Raw genomic sequence first — 5,742 nt, 5'->3', positions numbered from 1 at the left:
TGTGTGCAAAGCACTGTACTAAGCGCTTGGTAAAGTACAACACAACAGAGTTGGTAGACACAACCTTTGCTCACAAGGGAGCTTACAGTCAGTGGGGGAGGCAGACATGAACATAGATTATGGATGGGGGTAAGAGTAGCATATAATAATATTTACAGAATATATTGTTACTGTGGGGCTGGTGTGAGGATCAAAGTGCTTAAGGGGCCACAGCTAAGTATGTAGCCACTACCGAGGGGAGGATGGGAAGGGGAAATGAAGGGCTTAGTTGGGGAAGACTTTTGTCTTTCATCTGGCTTTGTCCAGCTTTCCCAGCACAGTCCCCAGCGCGGTCCCCAGCACAGTCCCCAGCACAGCATGCTCCCCAGCACAGCTCCAAGTGCATTCCCCAGTGCAGTCCCCAACAGGAACTGCATTCCTATTGCCAGGGAATCCTCTGTAGTTACCTAAGTAAGCAGTGACCTTCTGCTCTTAATCGGCCTGAGTCACCACCCGGAATTTATTAGCTCAAAACATTCCGGTACAGGGTAGAACTCGTGGTTGGTTAAGTGTGCCGTGAAACTCCCCCCGACGCACCCCTTCCCCCTGCTGGCTCTTCCTCGGCATTCTTGCAGTCCCTCTCTCGATACTCCCATGGTCCTTCCTCCCTGATGCTCATTGGACCAGGTGGTTATAGTCCAACCTAGGAAATGGCATGTACTGAGCACCTCCTGAGTGCAGTGCACTTGGGAAAAGTACAGCAGAAGCACAAGATCTGGGGAGGGGAGACAAACACAGAAATGCCCACCAGCAGTGGAATCAGAATACTGGAGAGACTATTCAGTGTTCAATCATATATCAAAATATGACTGACTGAAGGAAAAGAAGAAGAAGAAGATAGGAAGGCTTAGTCAGGGAAGCCCTCTTGGAGGACATGTACCTTCAGTAAAGCTGTGAAGATGGGGAGGGTCATCGTCAGATATAAAGAAGGAGGGAGTTCCAGGTCAGAGGCAGAATGTGGGCAAGAGGTCACAGTAGGAGAGTAGCGAGCTGAGGTAGGAGGGGGCAAGGTCATTGCTTTAAAGCCGATGATGAGGAGTTTCTGTTTGATGCGGAGGTGGATGGGCAACCGCTGGAGGTTCTGGAGGAGTGGGGAAACATGGTCTGAATGTTTTCGTAGAAAAATGATCCGGGCAGCAGAATTAATTATGGACTGGAGTGGGGAGAGACAAGAAACAGGGAGGTCAGCAAGGAGGTTTATACAGTAATCAAGGCGAGATAGGATGACTGAGAGAATTAACGTGGCATCAGTTTGGATGGAGAGGAAAGGGCAGATTTTATCAATGTTGTGAAGGTTGAACTGACAGGATTTAGTGATGGACTGACTGTGTGGTTCGAAGGAGAGAGAGGAGTCAAGGATAACATTGAGGTTATAAGCTTGTGAGACAGGAAGGATGGTGGTGCCGACCACAGTGATGGGAAAGTCAGGGAATAGAGAAGCAGCGTGGTCTAGTGGATAGAGTACAGGCCTGGGTGTCAGAACCTGCCTTCTAATCCTGGTTCTGCCATTTGTCTGCTGTGTGACCATAGGCCAGTCACTTCACCTCTCTCTGCCTCAGTTATCTCATCTGTAAAATGGGGGTAAGACTGGGAGGCCCATGTGGGACATGGACTGTGTTCAACCTGATTAGCTTATATTGATTCAATTCAGTCATATTTATTGAGTGCTTACTGTGTGCAAAGCACTCTACTAAGCACCTGGGAGAGTATGTCTACCCCAGTACCTAGTACAGTGTCTGGCACATAGTAAGCACTTAATAAATACCATAAATATTAAAAAAAATAGGCGTTCCCTAAATACTACTGATTGAGTGGAGTTGATTGACTGAAGTGGACTAAAATGGTCCCTTGGACTTCTGCCTGCTAGTTCTAACTTGCTAACCTCCTTTCTTGCTCAGTGGGGATTTGATTGAGTGCCTGACATATCTTCACTTGTAATAAAGCTAGTCCCTGCCTGTTTCATCAAACAACAAATAGCTTGTTGACATGAGTTAACCATCTGCTTGCGAGCCTTTCATATGCTCAGTTCTTCTTCATCTACTTCTGCTGCTACAGCTGCTGCTGCTGCCTGCTGGTGCTGCTCTCCCAGCACTTTCCATTCTTCCCCTTAAAAACTGTAAGCTCATTGTGGGAGGGGAATGTGCCTGTTTACTGTATTGTACTCTCCCAAGTATCCCAGCTCTGCCACTTGTCAGCTATGTGACTGTGGGCAAGTCACTTTACTTCTCTGTGCCTCAGTTACCTCATCTGTATCTACCCCAGCGCTTAGAACAGTGCTCTGCACATAGCGCTTAACAAATACCAACATTATTATTATGTAGTACAATGCTGTGCACACAGTAAGCGCTCAATAAATTCGATTGACGGACTGGAATTTGTTCTCTTAAATATCTTTTTAAGAGGTAGTTTGAGACACTTGCTAATTTGTCAGGTGATGCCCCTGAAGGCTCCCCAATCTGAGCAGGAGATAGTAGAGAGTAGTAGCAGGGAGAATAATAATAGTATTTATTAAGCACCTTCTGTGTGCAGTCCACTGTACTAAACCCTTGGAAAAAAATACATAGGTGAGAATTAGATAGGGACCCCGACCCCACAAATGGATCACAATCTAAAACAAAGAGGGGCGAAGAGATTGGCTGCATTCATGTAAGCAAAGATGAAGCAATGAAAACACCAACACAGCACAAGCAACTATGCTAAGTAAAAAGAGAACAGAGGGGCCCCATTACTAGAGGAGCGGAGTTGCCCCAGCAGCAGTTGGGGCCTGTAATAATAATAATAATAATAATAATGTTGGTATTTGTTAAGCGCTTACTATGTGCCAAGCACTGTTCTAAGCGCTGGGGTAGACATAGGGGAATAAGGTTGTCCCACGTGGGGCTCACAGTCTTCATCCCCATTTTACAGATGAGGGAACTGAGGCACAGAGAGGTTAAGTGACTTGCCCACAGTCACACAGCCGACAAGTGGCAGAGCTGGGATTCGAACTCATGAGCCCTGACTCCAAAGCCCGTGCTCTTTCCACTGAGCCACGCTGCTTCTCAATAGAGAAGTTCTGGGTCCCCTGGGGGGACTGCAGCTTCCTACTGCTCAAAGGTTGGAACAAGGGAGGAACAGAGGGAGGGACTTCAGGGGGCAGAGGAGGAGGAGGAGAAAAAAAGGAAATCAAGGGAGAAAGATCAGTAGAGATGCAATGAGAAAGACTGGCAAAGAGGGAGTCACAGGCCAACATACCCCAAACAAAACACCCCCTCCCCCCCACACACACATGTGCAACCCTCCCCTTCCCGCCACCTCACGGGCACCAAAGTACATCTAAACACACCCAATCTGTGTCCTCACCTCCACAGAGACGGGGCAGGTAGGCCTCATGGGGAGAAGGAGGGAAGAAAGGGCATGGTAGCAGCAGTCGCCACCCCCACCGAGCCTGCTGACCATCGGTCAATCAATCACTCGACCAATTGTACCAATTGTATTTATGGAGTGCTTACTGTATACAAAGTTCTGTACTAAATGTGTATTTATTGAGTGATTATTGTGTGCAGAGCACCATACTAAGCACTGAATAGAGTATCGACTCTCAGTTTCTTTGCCGCTGTGGGCTGTTGCCTTCCTGCTGGCCAAAAGCAGGAAGGGGCCCTTCCCTGGGCCCTGGAGACTTGGGAAACAGCAGCAGCAGCAACTCTAGGGCAGGTAGCTGGAATCCGGCGTGGGACAGTCCTGCCCTGCCCCCCATCTCCCACCAGCTTGGTCTCCCCATTCCAACCTGGAAATGGAAATATTTGCCCAAAGCTTTTTCACCTCTCAAAATGAACCCCACTGATCTCAGTCTAGACTGTACACAGTGGCCTGACAACTTGGTTTTTTCCCTCCCAGAATCCGTCTTGCCCCTACTGAACACCGTGTTCATGATGCAGCCCCACCCCAACCTCACTCCTAGAGTCTCTGATATCAAAAGCCTCACCCCTTGCTTCCCTCCCCTGCCTTTTAAACACCTGGCTGCCCCCGCCCCCAGGCTTCTGACTTCCCCTAGACCTCTGACCCGATTTCCTCATCAGCTCTGGCCGCTTCCACGAGGGGAGATTATGGGTCTCGTACACTACTCGTATACAGTGTTCTCCTTAGTTTGGGGGATCTTTGACTGAGCAGGAAGGCGCACACTGGTGAAACAGAGGCCTGGATATCCTGCCGTCTGCATTTGCCACCTGCCCCAACTGTTCTGGAAAGCTGTTGGATGTGGATGATCATTCATTCATTCATTCATTCAATAGTATTTATTGAGCGCTTACTATGTGCAGAGCACTGTACTAAGCGCTTGGGATGAACAAGTCGGCAACAGATAGAGACAGTCCCTGCCGTTTGACGGGCTTACAGTCTAATCGGGGGAGATGGACAAACAAGAACAATGGCAATAAATAGAGTCGAGGGGAAGAACATCTCGTAAAAACAATGGCAACTAAATAGAATCAAGGCGATGTACAATTCATTAACAAAACGAATAGGGTAATGAAAATATATACAGTTGAGCGGACGAGTACAGTGCTGAGGGGATGGGAAGGGAGAGGTGGAGGAGCAGAGGGAAAAGGGGAAAAAGAGGGTTAAGCTGCGGAGAGGTAAAGGGGGGGTGGCAGAGGGAGTAGAGGGAGAAGAGGAGCTCAGTCTGGGAAGGCCTCATGGAGGAGGTGAGTTTTAAGTAGGGTTTTGAAGAGGGAAAGAGAATCAGTTTGGCGGAGGTGAGGAGGGAGGGCGTTCCAGGACCGCGGGAGGACGTGACCCAGGGGTAGACGGCGGGACGGGCGAGACCGAGGGACGGTGAGGAGGTGGGCGGCAGAGGAGCGGAGCGTGTGGGGTGGGCGGCAGAAAGAGAGAAGGGAGGAGAGGTGGGAAGGGGCGAGGTGATGTAGAGCCTTGAAGCCTAGAGTGAGGAGTTTTTGTTTGGAGCGGAGGTTGATAGGCACCTGCCACTGAGCTAGTCGAGAACAAGGGTAAACTCTTCCCTCTCCAAACCCTTGTCCCTGCCTCTCCTCTCACCTTCTCCCTCCCTTTCCCTCCCTTGCCTTCTAATTTATGGCAGGTTGTAAGCTTAAAAACACTTTTAATAAGGCAGAAATTTCTGCAAAATTGGGCTGTTAATTAGAACTCCTGCCCCAAGGCACAGGAGGCAATTTAGTGGAAAGAGCAAGGGGCAGGGAGTCAGGTGACCCAGTTTCTAATCCTGGTTCTGCCCCTTGGCTGCTGTGTGACCTCGGGCAAGTCACTTAACCTCCCTGGGCCTCAGTCAGTCAGTCAATCGTATTTAGTGAACACTTTCTAATAATAATAATAATGTTGGTATTTGTTAAGTGCTTACTATGTGCCGAGCACTGTTCTAAGCGCTGGGGTAGACATAGGGGAATCAGGTTGTCCCACGTGGGGCTCACAGTCTTAATCCCCATTTTACAGATGAGGGAACGGAGGCACAGAGAAGTTAGGTGACTTGCCCACAGTCACACAGCTGACAAGTGGCAGAGCTGGGATTCGAACTCATGAACCCTGACTCCAAAGCCCGCGCTCTTTCCACTGAGCCACGCTGCTTCTCCAACACACACAACTTCTCACACACTTTCTGTGTGCAGAGTACTGTACCGAGCACCTGGGAAGAGTACAACAATAAACAGACACATTCCCTGCCCACAACAAAGTTTCCCTACCTGTAAAATGGTG

Source organism: Ornithorhynchus anatinus, chromosome 10, assembly GCF_004115215.2.
Source record: "Ornithorhynchus anatinus isolate Pmale09 chromosome 10, mOrnAna1.pri.v4, whole genome shotgun sequence".
In the NCBI taxonomy this organism is placed as follows: domain Eukaryota; kingdom Metazoa; phylum Chordata; class Mammalia; order Monotremata; family Ornithorhynchidae; genus Ornithorhynchus; species Ornithorhynchus anatinus.
Note: the sequence above shows the minus strand (reverse complement) of the source record.